Raw genomic sequence first — 12695 nt, forward strand, 5'->3', positions numbered from 1 at the left:
CTCACGCAATTCATAAAAGAATAATTGACATTTGTAATGGCAAAACATAGAATAAAATTAAATACACAACATATGAAAATGCATCCCTCATATGTTGATGATAATAAAACAATCTCCAAATGCCCAATAAATCCACCAATTCAAGAGCGTAAACAAGCTACAAGTACCCTAGAAAACATGGCGATTAAATTAGACCTTATTCAGGAATCAATTGGGTATTAAATGAACCAAACTGGAGCTCTCGAATAGGGGCTAGTTGGTTAGGCTCACCTAGGGCTGGAAATCGACTGCCCCCTAGGGCTAAGACCAAAATGTCCCATTTTGAGTTCAATCCAAAATCCAATTGATTGAGGGTTGTTAAAACTTCAATGGAACAATAGTATTGTCCCAAAAACACCTTCCAATCCTTCTAACTGGTCCTCAATACAAATATCCTAATTTGGTTCTTAGAGAGTCAATCGCGGGCATCTCAGAGAGGTTCGATAGGTCCCAAATGGGTGAAATGAGACCAACCAATACTCAATAAGACTACAAGATACAAAAGGAAGCTTTAACCAACACCCAAAAACAAGCATTTACTCTTCTACCAACATTCTCCAACATAAATGCTAACCACCAACCCAAATAACTCATAGAAAATTAAGAGAGATGGTTTCCTTGCCTTTACACACTATAAACTCCATGATCTACCCTTCAGCACCATCAAATGAGCAAAGATTCTTTAAAATTCCAAGCTCTTCTTCACTTCCAAGTTCTCAGCCTCTCTCTAAATTAAACAATTCATTTATGAGGTTAGAAAACCAAAAAACAGGGTTTCTTGACCCAAATTCTTGAAATTACCATTTTTCTAGGTAGGGGCGGTCAATCAAAGTGACCTATCGCCTCAATCAACTGCCCCCATAACTTTAAGCTAGGAACTTCGATTTTGATGGGCTTTGGGTAGGTACTCCTAAACATTTCCCAATCAATGGTAATTTATCTTGGCATTTGAGTCTTCTAGCATAAGTTTTTGTGCATGCCAAAATCTCCTTTTTATGCCTTTCAGACTTACTTTCTCTCTCCTCTTAAAGTCAAATAAGGTAGCCGAGTCTTAGTTCATCCAACTCCACAAGTTCAATTTACAAATTCCCGGACTCAACTCAAATGGTTCAGAGTTGTCTTCTACTCAAACCCTGAGTTCGCAGACCTGAAAAAATGGGTTATTGAGTTAGGATTTTAGGGGATTTCGCAATAACTGCAACCATAAAATATTGGTTGATTAATTAAGTCTTTTCACAATAATGATGCTTGATGTTTCTTCAACAACATATTATCCTTTTGGGAAGTAAGAAATCTAAACATACTTATATTACATCATGGCTTAAACAAGTTTAGTTAAAGAGCTAAGCGAAATTGCTTTAAAGCTTAAAACTAATTACCACTTAACAGAAATGATTGTCAAGTCCTGTATTAGAATAGCCGAAATTGGAATAGCACAAGCAGGTAAACACTACATGATAACACTTTTGTAAGAGCAGCAGAACCAGAACAATGGTAGAAGTTTCTCTTGCCCGCAAAACTCATAAACACAGACGGCACAGGCAAAATCCACAAACAAATGTAGAGAACAAATGCTTAGTTCAAAAATGTATCTCCTCTTCTCTCTTTCTCTCAGACTTTTCAAATGCTGCCTTCTCAGCCTACAAAACCATGTATCTTAGAGTGATTTTCTATTTTCCTTCAGAGAGGACTTTGACAAAGATAAAGTAAAAGCGAAGTACATCTTTGTTTTTGCCCCATGTTCCTTCAGTGATCTTTTCGGCATATTCTGGATCATCCCAAATTAAAGCATTGTCAAACAATGTTCCTGATTTTACCTTAAATGTACATATCTTGCTCATTAGCATTTATTTAGTTCTAAAAATATGAAAAATTGCTGCAGTTGTACTATTATATCTGCCACAATTCTAGCTCAAATAGAATCAAGAAGGGAATAATTTATCCTTGTATGTGTTTCAGCAAACATTTCACACCTTCAGGATGCTCACTATCTACAGAAATCCAAAAAGAAATGGAAATATTAACATAATAGTTTATATACCGTTTCTGGTTACCCCTTGCTTAATACAACCAACCCTTGTTGAAAATTTTCTCTGTACATATTAACTGACAGTAATCAAATTAGAGGAAAAAAAGGGGGGGGAAAGACAAGTTACAAGATGTTATAGCTAATTGACACTGCAAGAAAAGCAAATGTTCAGTAATTGAAAAAGGGGAGGAGATGGAGAACTATAGTGTAGGCATATTACAACTTAGTGGAGCAAAATTTGCTCCAGGAATGAAAAACTTCAACATGCTTCACTCTACTCTGAAGACCTGGTCCACAGGCTGGTTCTTCAGTTTCCATTTTCCTTTTTTTCTTTGTTCCCCTCCAATTGAAAAATTTTCCCCATCTCACAGGAGTAGAGTCAACATCATCCAAGAAAGTCCTATTTTCAAGTTGTACATAATCTTTATTTATGAGATATAATGTATAAATATGCCCTTTTCGCCTATCATCTTCAACATACATGATCACATTTTACATGTGATTGCAATGTCTTAATACAGTCTCCTTACAATGATGCACCACTGTACTTATCCATGGAGATTTTTGAGTCTTCGTCAAAGTTGATTTTGGTACAGCAGCAATAGGAAGTCAACGGAGGAGAATCCTGAAACAAAGAAGGCAGCCTTGATCCAGTGGCAGCAGAAGTCATAAATAAAAATTATATCATCTAGTTAAAACTGGGGATGGATTTTTCATCTCTGAAACTAGGAGATATTTTGCCTTTTTCGCAGGAGGCAATACGAAATATACCCCAGACATGACATAACTATATATCGGTGAAAAATGGGCAAAAAATTTACAATTCTTCAATTTCTTGCTGATTTGTCTTCTTCTTTTTCTTTTTTCTTTTTTGATTCAATTGATTTATTCAGCAATTTTTGTCATTTATATACGAAATTAAGGGGAAATGTAAAGTTGATTGACCAAAACATATAAAATAAAGTAAAGTTGGTTGAAAAGTTAAAATGTATAATTAAAAATTTATAAGATTGATTTAAATTATAATTAGAATAAAAAATATAATTGATGACTCAACAAGGCTGACAACCAAGAACTTCACAAGAACATACTTCTCATCAGTAATGACGATATTCTGCAAACAAACAAGAGTTCATGATTAGAAATTTTAACCCCTGTTAATTAATAGATAATTCGGCTAAAGCAAGTGAAGAGCTTGGTGATAATCATTACAGATTTATGGAATCAAATATTGATGTCCGTGAAATCTGTTGAAAAATAAAACTTGGTGTAATTAGGAGTACGAGATAACAGTATGACAGCTAAAGCTTCTAGGCACGTTACTATGTCGCTGTCCTTAAGACGTAATTCGCCCCTCACGAAAGGTGCTATGAGGTACCAGCGAACCGTCTCCCAAGATACAAAGAAGCCCAAACTCAAGGTTGTTTCTCGAGTTTTGCTAAGCACAGACAAAACTCAAGAACAGAGAAAACTTCGGATTTTCTACTCTAGTGCTGTTGAGAAACTAGAGGGGGATTTTCTACTCTAGTGCTGTTGAGAAACTAGAGGGGATTTATAGGCATTGAGGTGCCTCTACTGAACAGTTCATGACTCTGTTCGTATGGGTGCACCTCTCTGTAGAGATACAAATGGTATGGGTGCACCTCTCTGTAGGGATACAAATGCCAACGTTCAGATCTGAGCCGTTGGATCGTTCGGCCGCACGATCTAACGGTCTAGATTGAACCATCAAGATGACATTTATGGATCTACTTCCATCGCCCTAGATCTGCCATTAATCAAAAGACGGTTCAGATCTGATCTTGCTTGCTAAGTGCTAAGTGTGTGCGCCTAAACAGCCCACGCCGCGCGAGCGCGCTCGGACGGTACACCATCCTCACTCGTACACTGCACACGCATTGGCATGTCTTTTGATATTAAATCAAAGTTAATAGGCAGTACCTATTAATTAACTTGGATTCCGACATCTCGGTTTCCAATGTGGGACTATATAACACACACTTTCCTAAAATAAACAAAGGAAAGTTTTCCCACTTATAAATCCAATTTTAAATGAAACGTTTATTATTTTATTATATTAAAAATAATACAACCTGTGATATTTTTGAAGCCAATGTGATCACACCGACCAATGGTGCTTTCCCATGAAGACAGAAAGTTGTGTGAGGATTACTTCTACGAAACAATGCGGAACCCGAGAAAAGAGACATACCCCTAGCAGAGCGTGACTGCATGACAACCTTTTATTCTTCGAAGGCACACGGAAGGTGCGAACTACTTTCCTCTGCAAATCAATTATGAGACCAACAAAAGAATAAATCTTCCATTCCACTAGGTCAACCACTAAGGCATTTAGGGATTTAGCTAATCCCAGCTTGTCCTAGAAGTTAGAGCTGAACAACACTAGCTTCTTACTACTAACCATCAACTTGTAAATCAGCAAGATACTACACTTATTGAGATTCTTCATCACAATCATGGCTGCTTTAGACTGGGCATCCTTTTCCTCTGTTGCTTCCGCAACTAAATCTTCTTCAAGTTACGATATGTTTTATCAACTTTAGAGGTAAAGATCTTCACAACAATTTCATTGGATTCCTTTACAATTTTATAAATGACAGAGGAATCAATGCCTTTCTTGATAGTGAAAAACTATGGACTGGAGAAGCAATTGAGCCAATCCTATATGAAGCGATTGAGGATTCCAAAATCTCAATCCCTGTCTTCGCTAAAGGTTATGCAGATGGCAAATGGTGTTTGCAGGAACTTGTTAAGATAGTTCAATGCCCTAGATCCAGCAATCAAATAATCTTTCCCATATTCTGCTTCGTTGACAGATGTTCGGAATCAAACTGGAACTTTTGAGAAAGCATTCCTAGAACATCGAAAGAAGTTTGATCCCCAAAAAGTAGAGAGCTGGAGGAAAGCTTTGGAAGTGATAGGGAAGCTGAAAGGAAAAGTTCTCAATGATACTAAGTGTCCATCCCACAAACTTTTTCTCTAGTTAAGTCTCATTATGTATTTTTTTATTTTTTTTCTTTCCCATTCTATAGCAGTTAGAGTTTTACTGATTTTCATTTCAAATGATTCTTCAAATCTTTCTCTTCGTCTCTGTACTTCATAGTTTCTTCACCTCGCTTGTTCTTGTGATTTTATTTCTAAAAATAAAGTAACTGTAGGGATCAAGTAGAGGCTGTTAAATTAGTTGTCAAAAGGGCTTTAAGGGAATTGGTCTATAGCACACGCTTGGCTGAGTGCAAGTACTGCATTGTCATGGATTCTAGAGTAAATGATATATTATCATTAATAAACATTGGCTCCAATGACGTTCAATTCATGGGAATTTGTGGTTTTGGTGGTATCGGGAAGACGACTCTTTACAAGGCTATCTATAATGACATCCTTTCAACCTTTGATAACTGTTGTTTTCTTTCAGACATCAAAGAACGAGCATCACAATTCGAGAGTCTAGTGTCATTGCAGAAGCAATTCCTGAAGGATATTTTCAAGGAAGACTTTGAGGTAAGAGATCTTCATAGAGGAAATATATTAATAGAAGAAAGAGTTGGAAGGAAAAATGTTTTTCTTGTTTTGGATGATGTTGATAGTAAAGAATAGATAGATGTTTTGGCTAGTAATCTCAATTGGTTTGGCAAAGGAAGCAGGGTCATAATTACGACAAGTGATGAACATGTAAATATATAGGCCTCGATTGCTAGATCATGTGCATTCTATTCAACTATTTAGTTGGTATGCATTTCAAAATAGCCAACCTCCAAAATTATATGCAACTTTCACATGATGTGGTATACCATTTTGGAGGGTTACCTCTAGTTCTAGAGGTCTTTGGGTCTTATCTATTAGATCTAAGTGACAAGGATGAGTGCGAATGTACATTAAAAATGTTGAAAGAAATTCCTCCTGAAAAGGTCCAAAGAAGGCAGAGGATAAGCTATGACAATTTGGAAAATGATTACCAAAGGGACATATTTCTTGATGTAGCTTGCTTTTTCATTGGATGGGAAAATGAAGCTCTAATTTCCATATGGGAAGCTTATGGCTTTCATCCAAAACCAGCAATATCCATATTAATAAAAAGATCTCTTCTAAAGTTCGATGGTGAATGCTTGATAATGCATGATCACATCCGAGACATGGAAAGAGAAATTGTCTTAGAAGAAAGCCGTAAAGATTCAAGTAAGCGTAGTAGGCTATGGTCTTATGGGGACATTGTGGAAGTATTAAGTACACATAAGGTAACACTTAAACACATCCCCGGCCCCTCCCCCTTTTCTATTTCTTAATATAGTTCTATTTCCAACAATATCCATTTGATTGAGTTTTTTTATGTTATAGGAAACTGATACAATAGAAGAAATAAGCGTCCACCATGGCTCACAGCCAACTTTTGATCTAACCACAGAATCTTGGGAGCTAATGTCTAATTTAAGATTTCTTAACTTTTCTTCTCAGATTGAATGTTTCCTGGAGAGAATCTTCCAGCTTTCTAGTTTATATTATAGGAGATTAGTTTTATCTCAATCTATTACACAATGGTTCTAATTAGTTATGGAATGTGAGACATGCAGATAAACATAAGGTACATATAGTATTCAACTTTTTTCTTTTTCTCAATAATAATATTAAGTTTTATAAATTGTAATATATGTTTGTTTTTTCTTTGTTTACAGCGGTTTCAAAAGTTGAAAATTTTCAATCATAGTAACTGATATAGCCTATCAAAGTCCTCGAACTTTTCATGGTTTTCTTCCTTGGAGTAATTTGACTTTGAAAGTTGTAATTCATTGGATGAGTTAGACAAGTCCATTGGACAGTTGAGTCAACTCAAAAGTCTTATTCTCAAGGGGTGCACGTCACTTAAGAAATTGCCTTACTCCATTGGTGAATTAAAAACCCTAGAGAAGCTTGACTTGTCATACACAAGAATAGAAAAACTCCCAGACAACATTTCAAGGATGACTTCTCTCAAAGAGCTTATTCCTAAGTCTTACAAGTCACTCAAGAAATTGTCCAATCTTGTTGGACTATTAGAAAAACTTGAGGTATTAGATTTTCAAAATTACACTGTAGTAGTAAAGCTATCAAGGTCGTTCGGGGAATGAGACATTTGGATAGATACAAATGGAAGAAATCTTTATTATTGAATTTCATGATAATTTTCCAATGCCCCCAAATTTAGAGGAGTTGCAGGTTGTGAGTCATTGGTACGCCTACCTGATGTGTCAAAGTTAAAAATGTTGAGAACATTAAAAGCTCAGGTATTGCCGACAGCTAGAGGAAATCCCAGGCCTTAAGGAAATATTAGAATCGTTGTACGAACTGGATGCACAAGGAACTTATAACTTGACACATATTGAATGAAAAAAAAAAAAAAAAAAAAAAAAAAAGAAAGAAGAAGAAGATTATACAGGTGCAAGTCATCCCTATCATGTTTTCCGTAGAAACTATATACTACCTCAGGTTATGCGATATAAACCCTCAACCAACCTCAATCAAAGGTAATTGAACTATAAATGGCAAGTGTTCTTTTATTACCCTAAGGCTCTGCAAAAACCCAATTCTAAGCCTTTTACCCCAAGCAATGGGAGTAGTGTTCCTTTTCTAGTCTAGCTTAATCAGTGGCGGCTTTCCAACCACATCGTTCAGCCCACACTCATAGTTTTCTTTGTGAACAATCATTTGCCAAATCCGGACGTGGTTCTTTCAAGGGGTCAAATTCGAACACAATGCTATCACATTAACACATTATGCACATGTGGGCTTTTTTGTTTTTTCTCTTGCCAGTTGCCAATCTAGGGTTGGTTGGGTGGTAAGACCCATACTCTCAATGAAGTACAACAGGGCGAGAACCACAGTGAGGTCGGGAGCCATGCCCCCCTTGCCATTAATTTTAAAAACTATATTATTCCCTTAATTTTTCCCATTTTTTCTCTTCCCACATGTGAAATATTTCTATTTGGCCCTCCCTCAATATTGATAATAATTTTTAAAGGTAAAATAATATATATAAATGTCATTCCTAATTAAAAACTAACTCCTCAATCCCTATTTATTCTGTGCTCTCTTCTCTTTCATCTTTTATTCCTATTTATTCTCTTCTCTTTCTATAAACGTGGGTTAAAGGAAAATTTTGAATTTTTTTTATTAGGTATTCAAAATATTATTCCTAATTAGAAACTAACTCTTCATCCCTATTTATCTTCTCCTATCTTCTCTCTCATCTCTCCTATTTTCTTAGTTAATTTTTTTCCTTTCTATAAGCGTGGGTTAAGGAAAATTGGGGGAAAAAAATTCTTCTCCACAATAAGGCACTCTTTTTTTTTTTTTTTTTTTTTTTTTTCAATTTATTTATCATTTCTCTTTTTCTCATTTTCAATTTATTTATCATTTTTTTGTTATTTTCTTTATTTGATTTTATATTTTATATTTCTGTATTGATTTTGCAATTTTTGTTCTTTGAAATTATTTTGTGAATAAAATGTCTATAGTTCTACCCAAAAAAAAAAAAATATCTATAGTTAGTAAAGTAGCTAATTACCCTTGGTTTGCACCTCCCACTAAAAATAAAAATAAAATAAAATAAAAAGATTTGCATCTTCTAGCAAAGAGATTTTTTTAGGGTTGAAGTAATGTATATATCTTTTTTGTATTATTGCTTTAATTTACCTATATTTTGCTAGAAAAAAAATGTCATTATCAATAATTTACCTATTTTTTCAAATATGTGTGGGCTCCATAAAATATGTGTGCTTATTCCTTCATATTATAAAATAATGGGTAAATATCACTTACTACCCCTCTTAGCTGAACAAATAGCACTTAGACCCCCTCTTAGTTAGATAATGTCACTTACCTCCCCTCTTACCTAGCAAATATATCAAACACTTCACACCTGTTAACTTTCTCGGTTAAATTTAACATTTACCATTTAATATTTTTCTAAAACCCCAAACTACCCTTTGTTAAAAATATTTTTTAGTTTAAACCCTAAATTACCGTAATCACCCTAATAGTTAAAATACTAAATTACCTTCAATTAAAATAATTATTAAAACCCAAAATACCATAGTTAAAATCCATCTTTAATTATTAAAACCCCAACTACCTTTTTTTATTTTATTTTATCAAACAACTAAAAAAACGCACTACTTGATATCAAAATGCAATCTAAATTGAGAAGATGAAGCGATTCTCTCCCTCTCTCTCTCTTTTCTTCTTTTTTTATTTTTTTATTTTTTTATTTATTTTTAACATTTAAATAAAAGAATTGAAGTTAATTAAGGGTGTTTTGGGTCAAGACATCTCAATTTAAATTGCATTTTGATATCAAGTAGTACATGTTTTTTAGTTGTTTGATAAAAAATTAAAAAAGGGTATGTTGGGGTTTTAATAATTAAAGATACTTTGGGTTTTAACTATGGTATTTTGATTTTTAACAATTATTTTAATTGAAGGTAATTTAGTATTTTAACTGCTAGGATGATTACGTTAATTTATGGTTTAAACTAAAAAAAAATGTTTTTAGCCAAGGGTAGTTTGGGGTTTAGAAAAATATCTAACGGTAAAAGTTAAATTTAATCGACAAAGTTAACAGAAGGGAGGTGTTTGATACATTTACTATGTATGAGGGGACGTAAGTGACATTATTCAACTAAAAGGGGGTCCAAGTGCTATTTGTTCAGCTAAGAGGGAAGGTAAGTGATACTTACCCTAAAATAATTCAGAAGTGGGACCCCTAATGGGTCTTATAAGGGCTCACACTGCGAAAAATATTAGTGCTTCCCCACCAGAAGATTATATGGACTTTCATTCTTCGGCCCCCAATGTTGAATCCTAATTCCGTCCCTGACGAAGAGGTTGTGGATTTGACTATTGTAGATGGCATATGTGATATCCCCATTCCTAATATATAAAAACTCATATTTTCGAAAAATATTAACTCGAGACCATTCACTCTCTTTAAAGTAAAGATTAGTTGTATTAAGATGTATGTACAATAGACATACATATATGAAATTGATTCTCCTACCATCTGTGAGCTTCATCAACCTATTTAAAAAATCAGAACCAAGATCGACCCATTAGAGCCTATCAAATATAAGAGAATAGTTATGACTTGGTTCTACGAGAGGTTGATTACGTAGTAAATTCCGTGGGACAAGACTTCCGAAATACCTAAAAATTGAGAGAGTGGCAACCTTACATGCGTTGGGTGAGCTACTACTTAAAAAGATGGTGGACTTATTGTCATTGATGCGTTGACAATTCATAGAATATTCGGTCAACAATGTGGGCATTATGCCTTGGCTGAGATAAAAAAACATACACTCATCTACAATAAATAAGTGGTCCACTTCAACGTTTGTTCCTGAAATATGAATATCAGGAAGTCTAACCATCCTAAATGGCAAGGTTTAAATTATCAGTATTACATCTGTCAAGTAGTTTTAAAAGACATATATCTTCTTACATCGAGTATTTTATCCTAGTAGTCAACTAACACATTTTAGTACAATCTAATAGAAAAACATAATAATAATATATAGTACCTTCAAATATTTTGAACCTTACAGGCAAGTCTTTGGGAGTACATTTCGTCATAAAGAAGAAAATGTATAAGGTAAGAGAAAACCCTTGTTGTAAGCAAGGTTTGAAATGTCACCGACACAAGGGGTGTCGGTGGCTGTCGACACCACCGAAACCTCGAAATGTCGGTGACATTTCGCCGACATCTAAATGGAGTGGGACTGTAGGAGTCAGGAGTCGGCACTGTGGGAGACAAAGAGAGTGCAGAGGCCAGAGAGCAGGAGATAGATTAGAGGGTGTAAAGAGACAGAGGGAAAGAGAGGCCAAAGTTGCAGCAGAGACGTTTGTTGGGTTTGGATGTCTTGTATTCTGTGGGTCCATGTAATTATGGTTTTGGTTGTATTTGTAATTGAAACAGGGTTTGGGTCAATTACTAATACTGGGGTAAAATTGTAATTACATTGGGATTAGGGTTTTAGGTTTCCCTATAAATAGTCTCTGTAGGATAACTTATAGGCATCAATCTCTGTAGGAGATTGGGGAATTAATCTCTGCAGGGGATTGGGGAACTCATCCTGGGGATAAGGATTGGGGGCAAGCAAAGGGCAGCACTTTATAGGGGTGTGAGAGTGGTGTGAGGTTTCCTAGGAATAGTGGAACTCCTTTTCTCTCTAGTGGACGTAGGCAGGGTTTTGCCGAACCACGTTAAATCCCTCTTGTGTGCTTTGCTTGTGTTCTTCTCTGTTCGTGGTTGTGCATCCATTATCCTTAACTAATGGTATCAGAGCGAGGTTCGTTGGATCATCGTCGGAGGTGTGCAAAGATCCAGAAAGAAGAGGATAAGTGCAAGGAGAACGGAGAAGGCTTCAATGGATTGATCGAAGGTACGATTCTAGATCTAGAATCATGAAGTTTTATTATTTTATTATTTTTATTATTATTATCATTGTTCCCTTGTAGTTTGATCGAATTAGATTGCTTGAAGAAAGAAAAAAAGAGGGCGGTCCGACTTTGGATCGTAGGCGGTGGGTATCGACCGTGGAAGAAAAGTTTTTTTTCTTGGTTTTAATGTAATGTTCATTATATTGGTTTGAAAAAAAAAAGTTGTGAGTGGAGAACGTGGAGGAAAAACCGTAGAGGGAGGAAAAAAAAAGAAGAAAAAAAGAAAAAATCGGTGGGGAAAAAGACGGAAAAAGAAAAAGGGAATTTTCTTTTTTGTTTTTTATTATCCGATCGTGTATCGTACAGATTGTTTCCACAGGATTTTGTGTGAAGGTTTTTTATACGGAGTTAAGTGTTCCTAAGATTTTTGGACGTTCCGGACTCAGTGGAGTGACAAATCGAGGAAATTCCGCTCCGTTTGTATTGATTTTGTGAGTTCGTATGGAAATCAATGGTGAGGTTCTTTCAGTTGATTGATGGGTACGAAAGCCACAGATCAGATAAATTGTATAGGCTTGCAGGTAGTGTTGAAACATGTGGAGCTCCAGTTGACACTTTTGCAAGGGGTACAGGTAGACAGAATTTGCAGGTTGTTTAGGCGCAAAACAAGGGCAAATTTGGAAAGAAGCGAGTGAGTTTCGTTTTGGATTTAGTGAGTGGCAATAATCTCTTGGAGCCGGCTATGACAAAAGGAGAGATGGAGCCACGTCACGTCGTATAGCAGTCTTGGAGTGTCACATCCTCCCAGCTGGTACCCTAACTCGCATACCCGAGAGTGTGATCCACAGCCCCGAAGATCAAGTATCGAGGAAATCATCCTCCCACATATGCAATAACATAATCATGAACAGAAATAAATCAAGGTTTAATATTATAAACAAGGTTCAAAACAAGAAATGAACAATCAGAATAATCAGAGTGCGGAAAGATACCAGATATCCAATGATATCAAAAAGGAGTGAAGTGAGGCGGAAACTCACTTTACCAAAATAGCGGAACGTAGTATAAAAATCAAAAGGGATTACAACTGAAACAAATGTACTAATAAATAAACTAAGATCAAGCGTCTTCAAGTTTATAGATAACGTCTTCATAAGTATGGACTTCATCAATCCAATGAATCCGTTCTAACTCTATG

General features: G+C 35.5%; 1 pseudogene; it reads left to right on the forward strand.

The window, feature by feature from the left end:
* Positions 1-4545: 4545 nt before the first annotated feature.
* The window catches only part of LOC149002448 (uncharacterized), a 34416-nt pseudogene continuing 26266 nt past the window's right edge, over positions 4546-12695 (forward strand).

The sequence above is a fragment of the Hakea prostrata genome, chromosome 10 (assembly GCF_041222555.1).
Source record: "Hakea prostrata isolate BN-2017 chromosome 10, UWA_Hpros_2, whole genome shotgun sequence".
Classification (NCBI taxonomy): Eukaryota; Viridiplantae; Streptophyta; class Magnoliopsida; order Proteales; family Proteaceae; genus Hakea; species Hakea prostrata.